Below are 27,001 nucleotides of genomic sequence, written 5' to 3'. Positions count from 1 at the left end.
TCAACCAAAAGTATTAAGTAGAACAAACAAAAAAAAAAAACTAAGAGGGATAACATATCAAGTTGCTCATCAACAGTCAGGGCAAGGGTTGATCAAGTCACCATTTCTCATAGTGTTCATTTCACTTTAACAGGTTTCCTTTTTGGTGCTCAATTAGTTGTCACCTATCAAGGAAAACAAGTGGTATTTGTCCCTTTGGGATTGGCTTATTTCACTCAGCATAATGTTTTCCAAATTCCTAACAGGGATCACTTTTCAGTTAAAATTTAAACACCTAATTTCCCAGGCCTTAGCTGGTAGCTGGATCAGAAGTCGAGCAGCTGGGACATGAACTGGTGCCCATATGGGATACCAGTACTGTAGACAGTGGCTTTATCTAATACACCACAACACCAGCCCTTGTATTTTTTTTAAAGATTTATTTATTTGGAAGGCAAAGGGGCACAGAGGGAGAGATGGAGAGAGATCTTCCATCTGTTGGTTCTCCCCAAATGGCTGTAACAGTTGGGGCTGGGCCAAGCCAAAAGCCAGAAGCCTGAAACTCCATCCATGTCACCCATGTGGGATCAGGGGTCCAAGCATTGGACCATCTTCTGCTGGCTTCCCAGGTACATTAGCAGGGAGCTGGATCAAAGGAGGAGCAGCTGAGGGACTGGCATGTAGCATAGCAGGTAAAGCTACTGCCTGTGAGTCCAGCATCCTATATGGGTACCAGTTCCTTTCAGCTGCTCCACTTTAGATCTTGCTTCTTGCTAAGCAGAATATAGCTCAAGTGTTTGAGCCCCTGTTACCCATGTGGGAGACCTGAATGAAGCTCCTGGCTCCTAGCTTTGGACTTGTCCAGCCTTGGCCATTATGGTCATCTGGGGAATGAACCAGATATGGAAGATCTCTCTGTGTCTCTTCCTCTCTCTCTGTAACTGACTTTCAGAATAAATAAATAAATAAATCTTAAAAAAAGAAGAGGAGCAGCAGGGACTTGAACTGGTACTCCAGTGTGGGTTGCTGGTGTCGCAAGTGGAGGCTTAACCTGCTGCACTACAACATGGGCCCATCACTCCACAATGAAACTCCAAATCCATTGGCAGTTACTCTGCATTTCTTCCTCCTCCCAGATGTTGATATTCACAAATCTACTGCCCATCTCTGTAGACTTCTCTATTATGGATGCTCTATAATTATATTCTATAAATGGAATCATACAATATGTGCATGAGTCCAGGGTCCTCATCTTGATTTATGAGGAGCACTTGATGTGATTGGTCACCCCTCTTTCTTCATTTGACTTCTGGAACACCCCCTCTTATGTTCCTCCTGCTTCACTGGGGATGTTTCTCGGTCTTCTTAGATGTTTGCTCCTTATCTTCCTGTCCTCTTCATTCTGGTGAGCTCCCAGAAGCAGACATTGCTCCTCTTCTACACACTCACTCCTCTGGAGCCCTCTCCTGACTCAGGGGTGTAAATCCCCTATATGTACCTCACTGACTCCTAAATTTCTATCCCTATCCAGGACTTTTCATTTGAATTGAGAAATATCTGTTTATCCCCACTTGGATGTCTAATATGCAAAAGCAACATGACTCTGAGTCACCATACCCTCCTGCCCTCCAGTTTCCTCCTCCCATAGCCTTCTCTCAAGTTGCTCAGGCCCCAAAACTCTTCAGTCATTCTTTACTTCTTTATTTTCCTCACCCTCTTGGCACATTGATCAGCAAATCCTTTCAGCCCTTCCTTCAATAACGTATCCAGAATCCAGTTCCTTATTGTCTTCCTAGCTACCACACATGTCTAGGCCACCATTACCTCTTGTTGGGATGATTGCAAGAAACTCAGCAGCTTGAAAGATTGTGAACAAAAGTCAGATCATGTCTCTCTCTGCCCACAGTCATTGGATGGATCTTCACGTTGCTCTGAGCAAAATCCAAAGTCCTTCCAGTTGTCCCACAAGCCCCACAGGACATTCCCTCACTGCAACTCATCACAACCACTGCCTGCTACTCTTATTTTTTCTTTTTTTTTTTTTTTAAAGATTTCTTTTATTTACTTGATTGACAGAGTTACAGAGAGAGAGGTAGAGCCACAGAGAGAGAGAGAGGTCTTCCATCTGCTGGTTCACTCCCCAAATGGTGGCAATGGTTGGAGCTGAGCTGATCTAAAGCCAGGAGCCAGGATCTTCTTCCAGGTCTCCCATGTGGGTTCAGGGTCCCAATCACTTGTGCCATCCTTTGCTACTTTCCCAGGTGCATTAGCAGGAAGCTGGATTGGAAGTGGAGGAGATGGGACATGTACTGGCACCCATATGGGAGGCTGGCACTGCAGGCCATGGCTTTAACCTGCTGCACCACAGTGCTGGCCTCCACTCTATTCTGACTCCTCTGATTCAGCCACACTGGCTTTGTTGCTGATATTCCTCATGGGCAATCTATGTGTTGTCTCCTCCAGGCCTTTGCACTTCCTGTTCTTTCTACCTACACTGCTCTTCCTCCAGAAAGCTCACAGCTTCCTCTTTCAGTTTCATGTTCTTGACACCCACTCTGACCACCCTATTTACAACAGTGGCTTGCACCTAGCCCCTTCCCCACATCCCTTGTGCCACTCTCTCTGCTTTAGCTTTTTCCTAAGCACCATCCAACAGAACCAGATATAAGTATATGCATACATACCTGCTTAAACACCTAAGTACACATGCATGCGTGTGCAACACATGTTTTCCTTGTGTGTCTGCTGCTTGTCTTCCCCACTTACTCAGGTAAGCTTCCCGAGTTCAGGAGCTTTATTTTGTTCATTGCTGCATTCCCAGCACCTAGAGTAGTGGCACACCCTAGGCTCTCGGTATATTGTTTCTCACTGAGTAAGTAAATGAATTGCCTAAATACCTCTTTCCCCTTTAGAGGCCAAATGCCAAAACAGAAATTTTAAAGAATTATTTTGGTTGTCTTCTGCTTGATGTGGGCTGGCAAGGTGTACACCCTGTGATGTGGTAGAGGCCTGCTGTCCTCTTCCCCAGACATAGGCTAGTCAGGATGACACAGTTCCTCCAATCTGTGGTTCCCACAGTGGCTTAGCACATCTTCCTTGTGACCTCCCACAGTGTCCTTCTGAGGCTGCACAGAGCCTTCCTTCCCTTGGGATGTATGGAAGCTTGACTTTTGGGTAGAGATGCTAAACAAGTCAAGGAGGGTGGTTTTGGGGGATAGGGATTACTTTGAAAAGCCAAATGTGGAATAAGTGCACAGATTAGTACACACCAATAGATTGACAATGGCTAAGACAACTCTGCTTGCCACAAGTAGAGATGGAAAGAGATTTCAAAATATAGTCCCAAACAATCAGACTTTCCCAATGGGAAGAACATTTCTTTTTCTCTCTCTCCTCCTATGCCCTCCCTCCATTTCTCCATCCCCCTAATCCTCCTCCCTCCCTCCTTTTCTTCTTTTTTTCCTTCCTCAAATAGGACAGCAGGAGGCAGAGAAATGAGGCAAATCTTCAGGGTTACACAGTTAGTGGCAAAGTCATAGCCAAAACTCAGGTTTCTTGATTCCTGCTCTTTGGAATGCACGTGCTGCCTTCCCAGTACACAACGGAGCAGTCGGGAAATCCTGGAGAAGGTGACTGCTTAGCTCTCAAAAAGCGCAGCACCACAGTACAAGTAGAAGGTGTTTTCCCAAGAGAAGGAAAATGAGCATTTCTTAGTCTTTCTGGTTTCTCTCTTTAATCTGTTAGATTCCTCCTGAGGCACTTTATCCTTAGCTCAAACCATTATTTGCTTGTATAGAGCTTCTGTTTTCTATAGCCAAAAGGGGACAAGGAGGATCCCATGGAAAATATTAATTTAAAAATTATGTAAAGTTTTAATACACATTACATAATAACAGTTGATGCTTGTTGAGTGCATTGTGTGTGATACATGATGTTGTTACTTCACATACATTATTACATCTAATTCTTAAAGTCTTTGTGGTAGGCATTATTATCATCTCCACAGTTCAGGGACAAAAACTGCTTTTTGGAGACACTAGGTAATAAGGATTTTTTTTCAGGGTCATATATATACAAACATATATATACATATTTATTTATTTATTTATTTGACAGGTAGAGTTGTAGACAGTGAGAGAGAGACAAAGGTCTTCCTTCCATTGGTTCACTCCCCTAATGGCCGCTACGCCAATCCGAAACCAGAAGCCTGGTGCTTCCTCCCGGTCTCCCATGCGGGTGCAGGGACCCAAGTACTTGGGCCATCCTCCGCTGCCTTCCCGGGCCACAGCAGAGAGCTGGACTGGAAGAGGAGCAACCGGGACTAGTACCCGGTACCCCAACCAGGACTAGAACCTGGGGTGCTGGCACCGCAGGTGGAAAATGAGCCAAGTGAGCCACGGTGCCGGCCTACAAATATATTTTTAAAAGGTTTTTCCAGGGCCAGTGGTGTGGCGTAGTGAGTAAAGCTGCTGCCTGCAGGGCTGACATCCCATATGGGCACCGGATTTGAGACCCAGCTGCTCCACTTTTCGATCCAGCTCTTTGCTGTCAGAAGACAGTCAACAGAGTGAAAGAAAATATCTTAAATCTGATAAGGGTTTAGAATACTTTTTTAAAATTAAAGATTTATTTATTTGAAAGGCAGAGTTAGAGAGAGAGAGAGAGAGAGAGAGAGAGAGAGAGAGAGATCTTTTGTCTGCTGGTTCATTTCTCAAATGATCACAGTGTCAGGAGCTGTGTCAACCAGAAGCCAAGAGCCTGGAATTCCATGCAGATCTCCTAAGTGGATGCAGATGCCCAAGTACTTGGATCATATTTTCCTGGCTTCCCAGACACATTAGAAGGAAACTGGATCAAAAGTGGAGCAGCTAGGACTTGAACCAGTGCTTATATGGATTGCTGGTGTCCCAGGTGGTAGCTTAACCCACTGTGCCATCATGCTGACCCTAGGTTTAAAACTCTTACACTGCAACAGGAAGACAAGGAACTCAATTAAAAGATTGGCAAAGGATTTGAATAAACATTTCTCCAAAGTAGATGTACCAGTAGCCAAAATAAAAATAAAAATAAAATAAAATAAAATAAAAACCAAACAAAGACCATGAAAAGATGACCAACATTATTTGTTATTTGGAAACATAAAACAAGATACCACTTTACACTCAGTGAGATGGCTATAACTGAGGAAGAAAGAAAGGTCAGAAAAAAATTTTTGGTCAGTGTGGGAAATAAGCCTACTTGAGACTACCTGCCCACCAAAGGATGGGCTCAGAAACCTGAAGGAAGCGGAAGGTGAGGTGTTTATTGTTACCAAGTCTCAAAAGCCATAACCAGCAGGTGGAAGCAAGCACCACTCTGAAACTTCAGCTCCTTTTATCCCTACTACGCTAGCATCCCATGTGGGAGGCCTGGATGGAGAACCAGTCATTGCAGCCATTTGGAGAGTGAACCAGTGGATGGAAAAATCTCTGTCTCTGTTACTCTTCCTTTCAATTAAAGAAATGAATCTTGTTTTTTAAAAAAGGAGAAAATACTCAAGTGTCCATCAGCTGTTGAATGGGTAAACACAGTCCATACAATCGAATATTATTCAGTTGTGAAAAAATATTAGAACACGGGTGAATCTGTCTCTCTTTTTTATAAGTTTTATTTATTTGAGAGGCAGAGTTACAGAGAGAGAGAGAGATAGAGAGAGCACGCGCGCGTGCGTGCGAGAGGCCTTCCATTTGTTGGTTCACTTCCCAAATGCCTGTAATGGCCAGAGCTGGGCCAATTCAAAGCCAGGAGCCAGGAGCCAGGAGCTTCTTCCAGGTCTTCCACCTGGGTGCATGGGCCATCTTCCACTGCTTTCCCAGGCTATTAGCATACTTTTGGATTGGAAGTTGAGCAGCTGGGACTCAAACCAGTGCCCATATAGGATGCCAGCATTGCAGGCAGTAGCTTTACCAGCTGTGCCACAACACTGGCCCCAATATGGGTGAATCTTGAAAACAGGATGTTAAGTGAGAGAAGCTGGAGAGAAAAAGGTCATATGTTGTATGATTCCATTTATATGAAATATCCAAGGTGGGTGAATCCTTGGAGACAAAGTAGATTATTGGTTACCAGGAGGAGATGTGTGGAGTAAGGAGCTAGGGGAGGCTGCTAACAGGACAAGGGCTCCTTTTGGTGAGCTAGAAATATTATGCAATTAGTGGTGAAGGCTGTACAACTCTATGAATATGCCACTGAATTATACATTTTAAAATGGTTGAAATGACGAATTTTCTGTTATGTGAATTTTATATCAATTTAAAAGAACATTTTACAAGCTTTGGGTGATACATATATTTAAACTGTCTTGCTCAAATTAAGCTTCTGTGCTCTTTATTGCAAGTGAGCTTTGCTGCTTTTTCTGTTCTGCAGGGTTTGATTCTGAAGCAGCTCCAGGTCAGAGTTAGGATGTGTACTTCTGAGTTGGATATGGTTGTTACACTGCAGCTCTTTCCCAGCTAGCTTTATCATTTCACTTTCAGAAGGTAAGGCGGAAGCCTGACCATCACTAAAATTGGATCTACATAATAGCAAAAACATTTGGAGAATTTAATTTTAAAATCAAGCTGTAAAATTTAGACTCTTAGAGGCTAGGATTGTGGTTGCCTTGTTGGAGGGGAGGGGATGATAATTTGGAAGGCAGCGTGTAGAGATTTCTGCAGTGCTAGAGATGTCCTATTTTTGGCTCTGGATGCTGGTTATGAGTGTGTTTGATTTGTGGAAATTCACCCAGTGATATGCTTATGGATACACACTGTTCTGAGTTTTTGTTATACTTTGAGACCAGGTTGACACTTCCATTCAACCTCCGGATCCATGTGTATATCAACATTCTGGTGTGATTAACTGGGGACCTGAATTCACTGACTTGACCTGCCTTGGGGATGACACCCAGCCATGGGTGTTCAGAGCTTCTGGTTCCCTGGACAGAACTGTGCGGGTGCTCTCAGAGCCCTGCACTCAGGATCCTGTCAACCTCACTATCTCCTAACACTTGTTTTCAAGGGGCTAAGCTGTGCCTCCTGTGAATTGGGGATGCTGGAGTATAAGCCCTTTGGATGAAGAGATGTTTTGAGTCAGGGACACATGGTCAGGCAGCTGTGCCTTGCTCTTTTTTTTTTTTTTCCTTTTTTTTTTTTTTTTTTTTTTTTGACAGGCAGAGTGGATAGTGAGAGAGAGACAGAGAGAAAGGTCTTCCTTTGCCGTTGGTTCACCCTCCAATGGCCGCCGCTGCAGCCGGCGCACCGCGCTGATCCTGGCAGGAGCCAGGAGCCAGGTGCTTTTCCTGGTCTCCCATGGGGTGCAGGGCCCAAGCACCTGGGCCATCCTCCACTGCACACCCTGGCCATAGCAGAGAGCTGGCCTGGAAGAGGGGCAACCGGGACAGAATCCGGCGCCCCAACCGGGACTAGAACCCGGTGTGCCGGCGCCACAAGGTGGAGGATTAGCCTATTGAGCCACGGCGCCGGCTACCTTGCTCTTTACTCTGTCTCCACGTCAGACACCAGAAGTTACTTTATGTTTGCTCTTTCTATATGGACCCAGAAATGCCATTGTAAAAATGCTGCGCCTTGATCCAACTGGCTTTCTAGTGGGCTCAGGCCTGTAGTACTATGTCTAGAATATTTGAGGCCTGAACAGGTGTTTGGCACAGTGGTTGAGATGCCACTTGGATGGCTTGCATTCTGTATTGGACTACCTGGTTCAAATCTCAGCTCTGCTTCCAATCCCACCTTCCTACCACTGTGCACCCTGGGAGGCAGCAGATGATGGCTCAGGTACTTGGGTCCCTGCCATCTACATGGAAGACCTGGATTGAATTCTGTCTTTTGGCTTCAGCCTGGCCCATTCCTAGCTGTTGTGGGCATCTGGGTGAGTGAACAAGTGGACAAGTGGAAGATCTCTCTCTCTTTCTCTCTTTCAAATAAAATGAAAATAAAAAAAAATAAAAATAATGAAGTGTTTTGCCAGGTGTATTTGGAAGTTTTGGATTTTGGGAAAACAATCCATCACATATAGTGTGTTATGTAAGACTACCAACAGCTCTCATCACACAATGGAGAATGTTTTAACTAATAGGGTGATGACTGCAGATAACTTCATGTCAGCTTAGGTCAAGGTAGGCTGCCAGATGAGTTTGTGTCAAACTTCACAAAAGCTTAACTGCTCCTGAGAGAACATGGATCTGAATCAATTTTACCATTGAGTAAACGAGTCTCAGTCCTTTCTTGACAGAGGTTTTTGTGGGCAGAGTGCTGGGGGGAGGGAGGAGGGAAAAGCATAACGTGGGGAGGAATTCCACAGTCACCCTAGGTTAAAGCTATGCCCAGGTTGTAAATGTGGGTGAACGAGTGGCAAGATGATAACTTTGCAGGGACAGAGATGCCAATGTAGCACATTCCTCCTTTTGGATTCTGCTTTCCTCTGTGAGACCTGCAAAGCTGTCAGTGCTTGTTAACATTTCATTGATTGCTGTAGCACATCAGGGCCTTCCTGGAGCATTCAGCCATGGCCAAGTTTATAATGTGAAATTTCTAGAAACTAATATTTATCTAAATTAAGTTAATTATAGGGATGATAAAGCTCACTTAGACTTGTGTTTTGAAGAGATTAGAGTTGAATTCCCTAAACAAGAAGCAAAGGAAATTGTTCTTGGAAAATCGATTTTCTGTCATTCCAACTAATCATTCGTGGAACATAAGTTCACTGAGGGAATGGCTTCTAAATGCTTCCATTCAGGACCATCTATTGGGTTGAAGTTAGAGGGTAATAAGCAGACAAATCATATCACATTGGGAAGGTGTCCCCTACAACTCCAAACACAGATCTTGGTGTGAACTGTTTAGGAGAAACAATAAAAAAGGGACCATTTTATGTGGGATAGAAGATGGTAGCCAAAGGGTGGGTGGCTGTGGTTTGTAAACGGATCCCAGTTACAGCTGATGATTGAATTTTATGATGCTACCATTTGTGTGTATATGTGCTTGTGTTACATTCTCAGAAATCTTTTTTTTTTTAAAAGATTTATTTATTTATTTGAAAATCAGAGATACACAGAGAGAGAAGGAGAGGCAGAGAGAGAGAGAGAGAGAGAGAGAGAGAGAGAGGTCTTCCATCCGCTGGTTCACTCCCCAGTTGGTTGCAATGGCCGGAGCTGTGCCGATCTGAAGCCAGGAGCCAGGAGCTTCTTCCAGGTCTCCCATGTGGGTGCAGGGGCCAAGGATTTGGTCCATCTTCTACTGCTTTCCCAGGCTATAGCAGAGAGCAGAATTGGAAGTGGAACAGCCGGAACTCGAACCAGTGCCCATATAGGATGCTGGCATTGCAGGCGGTGGCCCAACACACTATGTCACAGCATCAGCTCCCAGAAATCTTCTTATCTTCCTCTTGCTGCCATCACCATCTTCTACCCATCATTCAATTTAATTTTGGTTCATTCAACAGATGTTTACTGAGTGTTTTTTGGATACTGTAGATGTTAGGGAAACAGAACTATAAAGACCTGGTATGTACTCTCTAAAGCTTACAGTCTGGCAAGGTGGACAGGTAAATTCGGTAGTTTTCTTGGGTATAGTGGGACAAATCAAATCCTTTGCTGGGGGGCCAGTGCCATGGCGCAGTAGGTTAATCCTCCGCCTGAGGTACTGGCATCCTATATGGGCGCCGGTTCTAGTCCTGGCTGTTCCTCTTCCAATCTGGCTCTCCGCTATGGCCTGGGAAAGCAGTAGAAGGTGGCCCAAGTGCCTGGGCCCCTGCACCCACATGGGAGATCAGGAAGAAGCACTTGGCTCCTGGCTTTGGATCGGCACAGCTCCGGCCGTTGCGGCCATTTGGGGAGTGAATCAACAGAAGGAAGACCTTTCTCTCTGTCTCTCCCTCTCACTGTCTGTAACTCTACCTCTCAGATAAATCAATAAAGTCTTAAAAAAAATCCTTTCCTGGAAGTATTTGTGGAGCATTATGGGGGGCACAGAAAGGGGTATCTAAATCAGCCTATATTTAAAGTGGGACTTAGGGAAAACTTATCAGAGACTCTGCTTTTGGCTTGATTTTTTCTTGTTGCTTAACATTTTAAGAAATTTAGGTAAAATGCACAGATTGTAATATAGTTCAATGAATTTCTACAAATTCAAGCACCCATGTAAACACCACCTCCTCAAGATGCAAATCATTTTCATTGCTATGGAAAGTCCCTTCGTGCTTCTTTCCAGCTGGTACCTCATCCCCAATCTCCACCCCAGAGGCATCCAGATGAGCTGCCTTTGGACTAAGCATTTCCATGTCCGTGGAAAGGCAGTTCTGCAGAGGCGACCCTGTACGAAGTCATGGGCATGGGAGAAATTGCATTGTAAGTAAGAAGCCTCTAGCCTTCTGTTTTCTTATGGCCGGGGCTGAGGGCATGTCCTTTCTGTTGAAAGACTGTTTGACAGGGAAGAGGCTAGGAGCCAGGTATCCAAGGGATGCAAAGTCAAGCATCTTGACTTTAATCCCATAAGAAAAATGGGGTCATGGAAGGTTTGAGACAGAGCAGCGGTCTTAGTGATACACAAAGCCTGATTTCCAGGAACTCACTCTGGCAGTCTGGTTGATAAGTCAGACAGGGGGATAGAGTCAATTAGAGAGACCTGATGAGGAGGGGATAAAATCTAGAAATAATGGAGGCCTGAGTCAAGACAGTGGGCCATGGAAAAGGAGACAAAGAAATGCGTGGAAAGAGTTAAGGAGATAGATTCTCCAGTTCTTGATGATTAAGTGGAGTTGAAGGAAAGGGAGGAATTTATATAGTAAGGCATCTACAAAGCAGGGTGTACATGGCCTTCTCTTCTGCAGCACCAGATTTTTTACTTCCCATAGTTTAAAATTTTACTTATACATAGTTACTAACTGGTTAGTGGAGGATACTAGAACTCAAATTCCTGGCTCCTAGTCCAAGAGGGGAAATTTTTTTCTACCTTGTTTTGAAAGTCCCTTAAACATCTCAGAATTGAGATTGTTGTTATGCTTGGACGAATCAATCTCCTTTCCACAAGGAGTGAGCAATATATTCAATCTATGACTTTAAAGAATAACAGCTGGGGGCTGGCGCTGTGGCTTAGTGGGTAAAGCTGCTGCCTGTGGTGCTGGCATTCCATCTGACTGCCGATTGGAGTCATGGCTACTCTACTTCTGATCCAGCTCCCTGCTAATGCATCTGGGAAAGCAGTGGAAGATGGCCCAAGTTCTTGGGCCCCTGCACCCATATGGAATATTTGGAGGAAGCTCCTGGTTCCTGGCTGTGGATCTGCTCATCTCTGGCTGTTGTGGCCATCTGGGGAGTAAACCAACAAATGGGAGATCTCTCTCTCTGTCTCTCCCTCTTTCTCTCCCTCTCTTTGTGTAACTCTGCCTTTCAAATAAATACATAAATAAATCTTTATGTATATATATATATATACACACATAACAGCAGTTTAAGGATACGATTCACATACTATGCAATTTACTCATTGAAAATGTTTGATTTGTTGGTTTTTATGTGTTCACATATTGTGCACCCATCACAATGGATAGAAAAAGGTAGACCATTTTCACTCCCCAAGAAGAGAAACCATCCCTATGATCAGTTGCTTTGCAGTTCCACCCTTCAGCTCCAACCCTAGGCAACTACTAATATGCTTTTTGTTTCTGCAGATTTGCCTGTCCTGGAAGGTTCATTAAATGGAGTCATATAATATGTGGGATTTTGTGGCTGGCTTCTTTTACTTAGTATATGGTTTTTTCAGGACTCATCCGTGTTGCAACATGCATTAGTACTTTATTTTTTAAACGATTTTATGTATTTATAAGAGAGGCAGAGTTACAGACAGAGAGGGAGAGACAGAGAAAATGGTCTTCCATTTGGTTTACTCCCCAAATGACCACAATGGCTAGAGCTGGGCTGATCCAAAGCCAGGGGCTAGGAGCTTCTTCTGGGTCTCCCATGTAGGCGCAGGGCCCAAGCACTTGGGCCATCTTCTGCTTTCGCAGGCCATTAGCAGAGAGCTGGATAGGAAAAGAGGAGCAGCTGGGACTCGAACCTGTGCCCATAGTGATGCCAGTGCCACAGGCAGAGCCTTAACCTACTACACCACAGTGCCGGCCCCTTCTTTCTATTGTTGAGTAGTAACCCATCATATGGGTGAATGTACCACATTTTGCCTATAATTTCTTCAGTTGAGGGACCTTTGGGCTGTTGCTAGTTTTTAGCTATTATGAATAACTCTGTTCTGAACCTTTGTATACAAGTCAATTTGTTATTTTATTTATTTATTTTTACTTTTTGAAAAGCAAAGAGACAGAGAAAGAGAGATATTCCATCTGCTGGTTCACACCCCAAATGCCCACAGCAGCAGTGGCTGGGCCAGACCAAAACCTGGAGCCTACTCTGCCGTCTGGATCTCCCACAGGGGTGGTAGGGATCCAAGTACTTGAGCCATCACCTGCTGTTTCCCAGGGTGCACATCAGCAGGAAGCTCAGATAGAGAGCAGAGCTGGAACTCCAAACAAGTCACTTTGATATAGGATGCAGCCGTTCCAAGAAGTGGCTCGACTGCTGTGTCAAATGCCCATCTCCAATCTGTTATTTTAAGTTGGAATGGCTACCTTGTGGGATGGTTCTAACAGTAACTGAGAGGATGCATGCAGAGCACCAAATACAATGCTTGGTGCACTAGTGCAAAATAAACCATGATCCGATATGGTGACAAAAGTCTCTCTTAGGAGCTTTGCTGGATCTGAACCACTTTTACCTTCTTTTGTCCAGTTCCATTATTCCACTTCCATCTTTCTCTTTCTAGTTTCTTACCCTTTTCTTCTGTGTCCCTTTCTTTTTCTTCCCAAAGTCATATAACATCATCAGCATCTCCCCTGTGTATTGCTTAATGCCAGGTTGCCTGGGGGCAGGGCTGCAGGCTTTGTTACGCTTGGGAATAAAGATGACTAAACCTTGGGGGCAGGTAGGGTGATGTTCAGGAAATTGTTGCTGGGAAAACAAAGATTTTTAGAAGCTCTATTTAGGTGGCAAGACCTACAGTAATGTTTGCTGTCATAATTATCCTAATTTTATAACTTATTTTTTCATATGCAAATGCTCAGAGATTTGTGACCTTTATTCAGAGGAATGCTTGGGTATTTTCTATACTTTTATGAAAGATAATTGTTTTTCATAGGTATTTCTTAATATTTATTGATATTAATACTTGTCCTATTATTAAACACATTATTAAATTTATCACTATAATAAATATTAAATAAATTATTTATTTTTTAAACTTTTATTTAATGAATATAAATTTCCAAAGTACAGCTTATGGATTACAATGGCTACCCCCCCATCTTCCCTCCTACCTGCAACCCTCCCCTTTCCCGCTCCCTCTCCCCTTCCATTCACATCAAGATTCATTTTCTTTTTTTTTTAATTTCTTTTTGACAGACAGAGTGGACAGTGAGAGAGAGAGACAGAGAGAAAGGTCTTCCTTTTGCCGTTGGTTCACCCTCCAATGGCCTCCGCAGCCAGCGCGCTGTGGCCGACGCACCGCGCTGATCCGAAGGAAGGAGCTAGGTGCTCCTCTTGGTCTCCCATGGGGTGCAGGGCCCAAGCACTTGGGCCATCCTCCACTGCACTCCCTGGCCACAGCAGAGAGCTGGCCTGGAAGAGGGGCAACCGGGACAGAATCTGGTGCCCCGACCAGGACTAGAACCTGGTGTGCCGGTGCCGCTAGGTGGAGGATTAGCCTATTGAGCTGTGGCGCTGGCCAAGATTCATTTTCAATTTTCCTTATATACAGAAGATCAGTTTAGTATATATTAAGTGAAGATTTCAACAGTTTGCACCCACATAGAAACACAAAGTGAAATATATTGTTTGAATACTAGTTATAGCATTAAATCACAATGTACAGCACATTAAGGACAGAGATCCTACATGAAGAATAAGTGCACAGTGACTCCTGTTGTTGACTTAACAAATTGACACTCATGTTTATGGCATCAGTAATCACCCTAGGCTCTTGTCATGAGCTGCCGACTTTGATCTTATTCTGACAGGGTCATAGTCAAAGTGGAGGTTCTCTCCTCCCTTCAGAGAAAGGTACCTCATTCTTTGATAGCACCGTTCTTTCCACTGGGATCTCACTCGCAGAGATCTTTCATTTAGGTCTTTTTTTTTTTTTTGCCAGAGTGTCTTGGCTTTCCATGCCTGAAATGTTCTCATGGGCTTTTCAGCCAGATCCAAATGCCTTAAGGGCTGATTCTGAGGCCAGAGTGCTATTTAGGACATCTGCCATTCTATGAGTCTGCTGTGTATCCCACTTCCCATGTTGGATCATTCTCTCCCTTTTTGATTCTATCAGTATTAGCAGACACTAGTCTTGTTTGTGTGATCCCTTTGACTCTTAGACCTATCAGTGTGATCAGTTGTGAACTGAAATTGATCACTGGGACTAGTGAGATGGCATTGGTACATGCCACCTTGATGGGATTGTATTGGAATCCCCTGGTATGTTTCTTTTTTTTTTTTTTTTTTTTTGACAGGCAGAGTGGACAGTGAGAGAGAGAGACAGAGAGAAAGGTCTTCCTTTGCCGTTGGTTCACCCTCCAATGGCCGCCACGGCCGGCGCACCGCGCTGATCCAATGGCAGGAGCCAGGAGCCAGGTGCTTTTCCTGGTCTCCCATGGGGTGCAGGGCCCAAGCACCTGGGCCATCCTCCACTGCACTCCCTGGCCACAGCAGAGGGCTGGCCTGGAAGAGGGGCAACCGGGACAGAATCCGGCGCCCCGACCGGGACTAGAACCCGGTGTGCCGGCGCCGCTAGGTGGAGGATTAGCCTAGTGAGCCGCGGCGCCGGCCTTCCCCTGGTATGTTTCTAACTCTACCATTTGGGGCAAGTCAGCTTGAGCATGTCCCAAATTGTACATCTCTTCCCTCTCTTATTCCCATTCTTATATTTAACAGGGATCACTTTTCAGTTAAGTTTCAACACTTAAGAATAACTGTGTATTTATTACAGAGTTCAACCAATAGTATTAAGTAGAACAAACAAACAAAAATACTAAGAGGGATAACGTTTTAAGTTGTTCATCAACAGTCAGGGCAAGGGCTGATCAAGTCACTGTTTCTCATAGTGTCCATTTCACTTCAACAGGTTTCCCCTTTGGTGTTCAGTTAGTTGTCACCGATCAGGGAGAACATATGATATTTGTCCCTTTGGGACTGGCTTATTTCACTCAGCATAATGTTTTCCAGATTCCTCCATTTTGTTGCAAATAACCGGATTTCATTGTTTTTTACTGCTGTATAGTATTCTATAGAGTACATATCCCATAATTTTTTTTATCCAGTCTACTGTTGATGGGCATTTGGGTTGATTCCAGGTCTTAGATATTGTGAATTGAGCTGCAATAAACATTAAGGTGCAGACCGCTTTTTTGTTTGCCAATTTAATTTCCTTTGGGTAAATTCCAAGGAGTGGGATGGCTGGGTTGAATGGTTATATTCAGGTTTCTGAGAAATCTCCAGACTGACTTCCATAGTGGCTTAACCAGTTTGCATTCCCACCAACAGTGGGTTAGTGTCCCTTTTTCCCCACATCCTTGCCAGCATCTGTTGTTGGTAGATTTCTGAATGTGAGCCATTCTAACCGGGGTGATATGAAACCTCATTGTGGTTTTGATTTGCATTTCCTTGATTGCTAGTGATCTTGAACATTTTTTCATGTGCCTGTTGGCTATTTAGATTTCTTCTTTTGAAAAATGTCTATTGAGGTCCTTGGCCCATCTCTTAAGTGGGTTGTTTGTTTTGTTGTTGTGGAGTTTCTTGATCTCTTTGTAGATTCTGGCTATTAATCCTTTATCTGTAGCATAGTTTGCAAATATAATAAATAAATATTAAATATTAAATACATTATTTATTTTTACCTCATCTACTTGAAAGGCAGAGCAACAGAGAGAGAGATTCCAACCTCTGATTCACTCCCAAAATGTGCACATCTGCCAGGATGGGGCCAGGCCAAAGCTGGGAGACAGGAACTCCATCCAGGTCTCATGTGAGGTGCAGGGGCCCAAGCACTTTATCATCATCTGCTGTATGCCAGGATGTATTAGCAGGAAACAGGATCAGAAACATAGGAGCTGGGACTAGAACTGGCACTTTGATAAGGATGTGGGTAATCCAAGCAGTAGCTTAATCTGCTGCATCACAGTGCCTGCCTCTAAATACAGTATTTTAAATCAACATAAAGAAAATGGAAAATAACTGTGGATATGACTGGAATTTTTTAAAAAAAATCATTGATTTTTATGTATTTGAAAGACAGAGACAGAACTCTTGCATCTCCTCATTCACTCCCCAAAAACCCACAATAGCAGTGCAGAACCAGGTCAAACATAGGAACCTGGAACCCCATCTGGATCGTCACGTGGAACCCAAGCACTTGGGCTATCACCTGCTGCCTCCTAGGGTGCACATTAGCAGGAAACTGGATTCAGAATCAAAGGTAGAACTCAGATCCAGGCACTCTGATACAGGATGTGGGCATCCCAAACAATATGTTAACCATTGAGCCAAATGCCCACCCTGAAACTTGTATTTTAAGTTTAGATGGTTAAAACATTCCGAGGACAAAGTTCTGTGTTGTTAGGAAGAAGTTAAATTCACTTTTCTGTATAATACAGTAATCTACCCTTTTATGCAAAGTGAGATGAATGCCTAATTAAATAATATTGTTGACATTAAACAATTGTTCAAATTCTTCAATGAAGACAATTTTATGCTCCATGTTGGTGCTAGATTTTGTCTGCATCTGAAATGCCCTTTCATATTAATTCGATATGTCATTGATCTCTCTCTTTGATTCCCACAAAGGAGTCAGAGATGATTCTTTTCTGTAGGGAAGACCTCAAAAGCTGAGGCTGAAATGACACTGCAGAAGAAATTAGATAAGACTCATTAGGCCTTTTGGAAAGAGTGTTGTTGAGTGCAGTTTCTTCTGATGAAATTGATTTCATTGTTTGTTTGCTATGGAAGTGTGAAAGAGAGAAACAGCTACCTGAAAGAAAATTCAGATTTCTAGAGCAAGGATGGCCTGCCGATCTTAGAGATTTCCTGGTAAAATGTTGAATGACTGGTTTTGTGAACTGTTCATCCTAATCATCCTAATTTCTTTCCTCCTCCTCCTCCTCCTTCTTCTTTTTTTTTTTTTTTTAAAGATTATTTATTTGAGAGGTAGAGCTACAGTGAGAGGGAGAGACAGACAGAAAAGTCTTCCATCTGCTGGCTTACTACTCTTAATGGCCAAACCTGTGCCAATCTGAAGCCAGGAGCCAGGAGCTTCTTCTGGGTCTCCCACGAAGGTACAGGGGCCCAAGCACTTGGTCCATCTTCCACTGTTTTCCCAGTTCACAGCAGAGAGCTGGATCAGAAGAGGAGCAGCCAAGACTTGAACCAGTGCCCATATGGGATTCTGGCGCCAGGGTGGAGGCTTAACCCACTATGCCATAGCACCAGCCTCTAATTTCTGTTTTTTAAAAGATTTTATTTATTTGATGGTTGGGGTCAGGCAGAAGCCAGAAGCCCAATACTCTTATCTGTGTCTCTCACATGAGCGGCAGGGCCAGCCATCATTTGCTGCTTTTCCAGTAGGCAGCTAGATCAGAAGTGGAGCAACCAGGTCTTGAACCAATGCTCAGATATAGGAGACAGGTTTTGTAGGTGGTAGCTTACCTGCTGCACCACAACATCAAGCCTGTCCATCCTAATTTCTTCAAAGGAAACCTGGAATGCAAATTTGTGTTTAAAATTACATTGTTTTTCATATGTCAAAAATGAACTTAGATAAATACTCTCTGAGCCTCAGTGTTTTTATGCAGAAATTAAGGGCATATCGACACTGAAAGCACCCCAGAAAGAGGTGCTAAAAAGACAGGCAAATGCAGCAAGATGTTACTATTGAGGATAAGACAATCTAAATGAAATGTGGCTTGTAGAAGCCCCTGCAGAGGACAAAGCAAAAGAAATACAGTAAATCTTTCAGTAAGAACTGAAAAACAGGAAAGCTTTCTGAAATATTTCCTCGAGGATTTTGAACTTTATATGGAAAAATGTGTCATATACCTAAGCATATTGACTAGAACATAGTCTAGGAAAATTCCCGGAGTTAAAAAAAAGTAAAAACTTTCCTACAAACTTTTAGGCACAAATGCATGTGACTTAGGAAGGAAAGAAAATTTTAGGTTATCAAAATTTCTAACAGCAACACTTTATGACAAAATAAAATGGAATAGCATATTTAACATGAAACTGGAAAAAAACGTGAGCAAAGGATTTTATATCCAGTAAGTAAGAGTGACATAAATAATCACCATGCAACTCACTGGGCATGTTGTATTGTTCTCAGGGGGCCTTTATTAACGTGTCTACTAGAGATAAGGGGCACCAGAAAGATTAGCAAGACAACTGGTGAGCATGAAATGTGTGATTTCTTGTAGAACTAAGACTAAATGAAGGTTAAACAAGATTTTATTTATTTTTTATTTTTGTAAAAACATTTGTTTTATTTATTTGAAAGAGTTACAGAGAATGGTAGAGACAGAGAGAGAGAGAGGTCTTCCATCTGCTGGTTCACTCCCCAAATAGCTATAATGGCTGGAGCTGAGCTGAGCTGAAGTCAGGAGCCAGGAGCTTCTTCCCAGTCTCCCACATGAGTGCAGTGGCCCAAGGACTTGGGCCATCTTCTGCTGCTTTCCCACGTACATTAGCAGGGAGCTGGATCAGAAGTGGAGCAGCCAGGACTTGAACCAGCACCCATATGGGATGCCGGCGCTTCAGGCCATGGCTTAAACCTGCTGTGCCATAGTGCTGGCCCCAAAGAAGATCTCAATATATAAAGGTTTATGGCCTATTTACATAGATCTGACAAAGAAGATATGGTATAAAACACATAAATGGAATGCTCTTCAGCCATGAAAAGGATGAAATCTTGTCGTTTGAACAAAAGATTGTCACGTTGCTGATATGGGTGGAGTAGGACTTGTCTCCCCAAAACTCATGCAGACTTTTAAACTCTAATGTGTTAATGTTATGGTTGATGAACTAAGGGTGGAGACTTGATCTAATGATGGCATATGAGAGGTGGGTTTGTGGGAGGTGTTTAAGTCATTGAGGGTGTGCGCTGGGAGGGTGGTTCCTTCAGGAGAGTTGATTATTTGAGTTCAGGTTCTGGTAGCTGCTCTCTCTCTCTGCTTCTTGGCTCCCCATATGATCATTCTTCTGCACCCACAATAGCCAATCTCCATGAGTTGCCAAAGTGTGGAGCCCCGTGATCTTGAACTGTGACCTCCAAGCTGTTAGCTGAAATAAACCTTTTCATTCCCGAGAAGCTCCTCTTGGGTCTTTTAGTTAGAGTAACAAAACGCAGACTATTAAAGTTATGTAAGTGAAATAAGCCAGACTCAGAAAGACAAGGACTGCATGATCTCACTCATATGTGGTCTCAGAGAAGCTGAAAGAGCACGGCGGTTAACAGAGGCTGGGGAGAGCAGGAAGAAGGGAGAGATAAGGAAAGGCTTATTAATGAATACTAAGTTTCAGTTAGATAAGGTAAGGAGTTTTGCTGTACTAATACACAGAAGGGTGTATTAGTATATATAGTAGACTATAAATAATGATAATCTACTGTATGGTTTTCTAAAAAATAGTAGAAGAAAGGATTTTGAATGTTTTCATCATAAAGAAATAATAAATGTTTGAGGAGATGATATGCTTATCGTTATTTGAATATTCATTACACAATATACATATATATTGAAATAGCACATGGTACCCCTTATATGTGTGCACTTTAAAATACTTTAAAAGGGGGGAGATAATGTGGTCAGACTAAGAACATTTAAAAATTTTTATTTAATTATTTATTTTAGAGGCATACACACACAGACACAGACAGCTAGCCCATCTACCCTTTCACTTTCCAAATCCCCACAATGGCCAGGGCTGGTCCAGACTGATGCTGGGAACTGGCAACTCAACACAGGTCTCCCACATGGATAGCAAGAACTCAGTTACTTGTGCCAGCATTTCTGCCTCCTAAGGTCTGCATTAGCAGGAAGCAGGAGTCAGGAATGGAGCTGGGTACTGAGCTCAGGCACTCTGATGTGGGACGCAAGTGCCTTAACTTCTGAGCCAAATGCCCACTCCAGAAAAACCATTTTTCAATTGTCTTATCATAGTTTCTGGTGGCAGCATTGTTATGGTTATTCTAAGACTGCTGTACAAGTATAAGTTGATGCAAGAGATGGGTATTCCAACCCTCTCATCCTATGGGTTCTTGAGAACCAGGATTGTTGGTATGGAAGCCCCCAGTAACAATGAACAGGCAGTCCTGGTGTCCAGATTACAGTCTTAAAATACTGTGTCCCACTAAAGCAGACCAAGATTTCTTGGAGAAACAGCTGATTCTAGGCCTGGAGTAGGAAATGTGTGAGATGAACTGGGGTGTTCTCACCCACCACATGGGAGGGAAGTTTTCAAAAACTAATAGAGTGGTGCACAAAAGCCTCAGGGGCCATTTTGAAGAGGCACTTACAGATTAAAGAAGAAGCAATTTGAGGCTTCATAAGGGCTCATGTTTAAATACATTTAAATCCATGCATTCATAATAATATATTTTTTTTGACAGGCAGAGTGGACAGTGACAGAGAGAGACAGAGAGAAAGGTCTTCCTTTGCCATTGGTTCACCCTTCAATGGCCGCCGCGGCCGGCGCGCTGCGGCTGGCGCACCGCGCTGATCCAATGGCAGGAGCCAGGTGCTTCTCCTGGTCTCCCATGGGGTGCAGGGCCCAAGCACTTGGGCCATCCTCCACTGCACTCCCTGGCCACAGCAGAGAGCTGGCCTGGAAGAGGGGCAACTGGGACAGAATCCGGCGCCCCAACTGGGACTAGAACCCGGTGTGCAGGTGCTGCAAGGCGGAGGATTAGCCTAGTGAGCCGCGGCGCCGGCTCATAATAATATTTAATAAGAAAATTAGTCGATCACTTTCTGAAGGTAACAGGTAGCCAATTCATTATTATGAAAACTATAAATCAAGACTGTTTATCTGACTTTTTAAAATGAGCTGTACAATCGGGTAAGCAAATGGTAGATGAAAGGAAGCATGTCATTATACAGTTACCCCAGGTAATAAATGAAAATAATAATAGAATTAGAATTTCATGATCCTAACTATTCCAAGTGAATTAATGAATCTAGGCAGTGGGCCATATACATCAGCCAACATAAAATAAAAAGTGATGGGTGGGAGTTTGACCTAGCAGTTAAGACACTGGTTAAAATGCTCATGTACCATATTGGAATGCTCGGGTTTGATACCCATCTCTGGTGCCTGACTCCAGCATCCTGCCAGTGTATATCCTGGGAGGCAGCAGGTGATGACGCAGGTAATTGGCTCCCTGCCATCCATGTGGGAGACCTGGCTTCCAGGTTCAGTTCAGGTCCAGCCTCAGCTGTTGCAGGCATTTTAGGAGTGAACCAGGAGAGGAGAGCTGTCTCTGTCTCTCAAAAACAAACTGAAAAGAGCACACTACCACTTATTTTTACCAATGGGATGGAATCATTGCTCTGGACCCAGTTTCCAATGTGCAGGAAATAAAGAGGATAGAGAAACATGCTAAATTATACCGTGAGTCTGCAGTCACCAGACTGTAGCAAACTGCACAGGTGAAACAGCCTATGTCCTTCCAAAATACATCGTGAGGGAAAGAAAGCAATGGGGAGGGACATACACCAAGTTGAAAAGGGAACAAACTAAGCTGCTGTACTTAGGGATGCACACTTGGGGAATAAAACCATCAAGTGACACTCAAAAGTGATTTCTGTACTTTTTTTTTTTTTTTTTTTTTTTTTTTTTTTTTTTTTTAAGATTCATTGGGACCAGCAGTGTGGCGTAGCAGGTAAAGCCGCCACCTGCAGTGCCGGCATCCCATGTGGGTGCCGGTTCGAGTCCTGGCTGTTTCACTTCCAATCCAGCTATCTTCTATGGCCTGAGAAAGCAGTAGAAGATGGCCTAAGTCCTTGGGCCCCTACACCCATGTAGGAGACCCAGAAGGGGCTCCTGGCTCCTGGCTTCAGATTGGCGCAATTCCGGCCATTGTGGCCAATTGGAGAGTGAACCAGCAGATGGAAGACCTCTCTCTTTCTCTGCCTCTCCTTCTCTTTCTGTGTAACTCTGACTTTCAAATTTTTTTAAAAAGATTTATTTATTTGAGAGACAGTTACAGAGAGGCAGCATCAGGAGAGAGAGAGAGAGAGAGAGAGAGAGGAGAGAGAGAAAGAAAGAGAGAGGTGTCTTCCATCTGCTGGTTCACTCCCCAGTTGGCAGCAATGGCTAGAGCTCAGCCGATCCCAAGCCAAGAAGTGGGAGCTTCCTCCAGGTCTCCCATGCAGATGCAGGGGCCCAAGCACTTGGGCCATCTTCTACTGTTTTCTCAGGTGCATTAGCAGGGAGCTGGATCAGAAGTGGAGCAGCTGGGACTCGAATCAGTACCAATACTGGATGCTGGCACTGCAGCCTGTGGCTTTACCTGCTGCTCCACAGTGCCTGCCCTGACTTCTGTACTTTAGAGGTCAGGGGACAGGCTGTGATTTTTATGGGGAGTGAGGAGGCATTTATTGGGTGACTGGGCAGAGATTTAAAAACATTCAGTGAGAGTTCTATCACTGACACATTGCAATGGTTGCTTCATCACATACGTAGCCATCAATCTATCCCTGATGCCTCCATTAACCTATTTTTATTTTTGGAAGTAAGATATATTTATTTGTGTACCTCCATGTCAGTACTTCAGTACTCTAACAACATTAGCTCAATCTCTGTTTATTGGCAGCTTTCCTTTAGACGTGGTATTTACATTTAAAGACAGCACATATTTGCTCTGTCTTTTCACTGAGTTTCAACAATGCAATGTAATTCAAACTCCTATTGAGATAAACATTGCCATCACCCCCCAATCACCCATGTTCCCTCTGTGTTTCAAAGATAAGAATATTTTCTTTTGAGTAAAATGAAAAAAAAATCACACGTTTTACTTCATCTCTTGCTCCCCCAACATTCCCAATTTTTGTAGATATGCTCTGGAAATATCATTTGATTATCATTAGTAACAGCACTGGACGGTCATAAAGAATGGTGGTTAAGACTTTGGAGACTTCGGGCAGGCATCTAGTGCAGTGTTTAAGTCACGGCTTGGGATGCCTTCATCCCATATCAGCACCTGCTTGGTTCCCAGCTATTCTAGTCTGATCCAGCTTCCTGCTAATGTACAGCCTTGGAGGCAGCAAATGATGGCATAAGTCCTTGAGTCTCTGCTACCCACTAGGCTACTGGCTTTGGTCTGGTCCTGGTTGCAAGCATTTGGGGAGTGAACCTGCAGATGAAATATCTCTCTTTGTCTCTCTACCTTTAAAAAAATTCTGGAGTCAGATTGCCCAGGTTTGAATTTTGGCTCTTTCCTTTACCAATTATGTGACCTTGGTTACTTAACTTCTTTGCCTCAGTTTAGTCCTTTGAAAGATGAAGATAGGGGCCAGCATTATGGCAGAACAGGTTAATCTTCAGCTGTGATGCTGGCACTCCATATAGGTTCCAATTTGAGACCTGTCTGCTCCACTTCCAATTTAGCTCTCTGCTAATGTGCCTGGGAAAGCAGCAAAAAGATGGCCTAAGTGCTTGGGTCCCTGCAGCCATGCAGGAGATGTGAAAGAGGCTGTGGGCTCCTGGCTTCTGCCATCACCGTTGTGACCATTTGGGGAGTGAACCAGCAGATGAAAGATATACTCTCTCTCTAGGGGCTGGTGCTGTGGAACAGTATGTTAATCCTCTGCCTGCAGCATTGGCATCCCATATGGGTGCCGATTCTGGTCTGGCAACTCCTCTTCTAATCCAGCTCTGTGCTATGGCCTGGGAAAGCAGTGGAAGATGACTAAAATCCTTGGGCCCCTGCACCCATGTGGGAGCCCAGAAGAAACTCCTGGCTTCTGGTTTCAGATCAGTGCAGCTCTGGCCATTGGGGCCAATTGGGGAATGAACCAGCGGATGGAAGACCTTTCCCTCTGTCTCTCGCTCTCACTGTCTGTAACTCTACCTCTCAAATAAGTGCATAAAATCTTTATAAAAAAGATATTCTCTCTCTGTCTCTGTAACTTTGCCTTTCAGATAAATAAAAAATAAAATGTTAGAAAAAGAAAGATGAAGATAATAACATCTTTTTTTTTCTTTTTTTTTAATGAACATAAATTTCCAAATTACAGCTTATGGATTACAATAGCTCCCCCCCATAACTTCCCTCCCACCCACAACGCTCCCCTCTCCCACTCCCTCTCCCCTTCCCTTCACATCAAGATTAATTTTCAATTATATTTATATACAGAAGATCAATTTAGCATATATTAAGTAAAGATTTCCACAGATAATAACATCTTACTCAAAGACTGACTGCAAGGATTAAGTGAGATAATCTACATAAACCACTTAGAATAACATATCGCATTTCATAAGCAATATTATGTTTGCTGTTATGGTTATGAAATAACATTGTGCATTACTTCTTTCAAGAACTATTTTGATAATTGCTTTGGTTTAAAATTACATTAACTAATTATTTAGACCTACCTGAATTTGCAGGTATCCCATGACCTTCCTCTAGGTAGCTTATATAATCTGGACCTGTTTCTTCTGGGATCCTTCAGAGACTGTCCATTTAGCTCAGAGCCCATGTGGCCTTGAGGAGGCTTCTACACACCTCTCTCCTTGGCCTTCTCTTCTTCTTCTTCTTCTTTTTTTTTTTTGGCCAAGCAGAGTTAGACAGTGAGAGAGAGAGAGAGAGAGAGAGAGAGATAGACAGTGAGAGACAGAGAGAAAGGACTTCCTTCCGTTGGTTCACTTCCCTAGTGGCCGCCACGGCTGGTGCTGTGCCGATCTGAAGCCAGGAGCTGGGTACTTCCTCCCAGTCTCCCTCGTGGGTGCAGGGCCCAAACACTTGGGCCATCCTCCGCTGCCCTCCCGGGCCACAGCAGAGAGCTGAACTGGAAGAGGAGCAACTGGGACTAGTAGTACCCAGCGCCTCAACCGAGACTAGAACTCGGGGTGTCAGTGCCACAGGCGGAGGATTAGCCAAGTGAGCCACGGCACCTGCCATCCTTGGCCTTCTCTTATATGAGATGGAAGAGTACTACAGACCAACAGGACAGTCCTGAGACTCACCGCAGGAGCTGCTCGGCTAAATTAGGTTATTGCCATGGGAGACTCCAGGAAACCAGTACTCTGCAAGTGCCTGTGGTTGCTGCTCTTTACCATTCTCCGAGTGAGTCTGTCCTTTCCACCACCCAGGCCGATGTCCTGGGCTCAGCCTGTACGGAGGAGAGTGATGGCTCGTGTGCCCTATTTCTTCTTCCTTGAGTTGTCTTCCTCATGGATGCCCCCACCTCCATCCCCATGTGCTAGGCCCAAGTCCTGTACAAGACGGGCAGCAGTCATCACGGCAGCTCCAGCCCATCCATGGCTCCTCGAGGGGCTGGATATACCTGTTTTCTGTGAGAAAACAAGCAGGAAAACTTTTGTCATTTCTTTGAAATAGTTAGCTTTGCAGTTTTGGAATGTAGTGCAGTCATTTGGAATTCTGTTTGATTTTTTATCTTGTGTGTCTCTACTCCTACACAATCAAAACTCTGGGGCTTTCTGACAGAATGTGCAGCAGATACTTCATTCCATCAGGATGGATTGTTTTTGATAATATCTTAATTTAACTTGTTTTCTGCCTTTTGTGGTTCCTTAATGTCACCTCTGCTCAGACAAGAGAATCTACCTTTAAAGTTGAGTTAACACATCAAAGCTGTCAATGTGAACTGTTATTAATAAATAAGATAGTTTTAGGTTTTATTTTGTACTTCACATATGATAAAATATGTCAAAATCACATTAAAATTTTCAAATATTCAGCAGGATCTTTTTAAAAAAGATGTATATATTTATTTGAAAAGCAGAATTAGAGAGGGAGAGAGAGAGAGAGAGAAAGAGAGAGAGAGAGAGAGAGAGAGAGAGAGAAACAGAGGGAAAGACATCTTTCATCTGCTGGTTCCCTCACCAGGTCTAGGCCAGGCCAAAGCCAGGGGCCAGGAACTCCATCCTGGTCTCCCCAACATGAGGAGCAGGAACCAAAGTACTTGGACCATTATCTGCTGCCTCCCAGGCACAACAGCAGAAAGCTGGGTCAGAAGCATGGTAGCTTTGAACCATACTTGTATGTGATGCAGGCATCCCAGGTAGCAGTTTAACCCAGTGCACCACTACGCCTACCCCCGTATATATACACATATATATGATTACATAAAAAATTTTTAATATCAAAATCCTAGCAAACTGGAATGAAACAAGCCATTGAAGAAAGGTTCTCAAAACATAGCCATGATATTCCTCGATTGATGGAAGTTCAAGTCATCCGTGTTCTTTTCTTCCCTATGCTGTTTCCCTCTAAGTGGTCTATCTGATGTCTCTACTGTGCTTCTTTTTTTCTTTAAAGATTTATTTATTTATTTGAAAGGCAGGGTTATAGAGAGAAAGGGAAAGGGAGAGGGAGAGGGAGAAGGAGAGGGAGAGGGAGAAGAAGAGGGAGAGAGAGATCTTTCGTCTGTTGGATCACTTCCCACATGGCCATGATGGCTGGGGTTGAGCCAGTATGAAGATAGAAGCCAGGAGCTTCATTCAGGTCTCCCATGTGAGTGGCAGGGGTCCAAGTGCTTGGTCCTTCTTCTACTGCCTTCTCAGGCACATTAGCAGGGAGCTGGATTGGAAGTGGAGCAGCTGGGACTCAATCTGGTACTCATAAAGGTTGCAGGCTTGCAGGCAGTGACTTAACCCACTACACCACAACACTGGCCCCTACTGTGTTTCTTAGTACCATGGATACCCATGAAATACTCCAGA

The 27,001-nt window shown here is 43.7% G+C and overlaps 1 protein-coding gene across 1 annotated transcript in view; it reads left to right on the top strand.

Moving 5' to 3' along the window:
* Positions 1-27,001, top strand: part of CACNA1D (calcium voltage-gated channel subunit alpha1 D) — a 520,755-nt gene that overhangs the window by 44,916 nt on the left and 448,838 nt on the right. The gene's annotated exons all lie outside the window — the stretch shown is intronic.

This window comes from Oryctolagus cuniculus, chromosome 10, assembly GCF_964237555.1.
Source record: "Oryctolagus cuniculus chromosome 10, mOryCun1.1, whole genome shotgun sequence".
Taxonomy (NCBI): domain Eukaryota; kingdom Metazoa; phylum Chordata; class Mammalia; order Lagomorpha; family Leporidae; genus Oryctolagus; species Oryctolagus cuniculus.
Note: the sequence above shows the minus strand (reverse complement) of the source record. Positions and strands in the feature narration are given on the sequence as shown.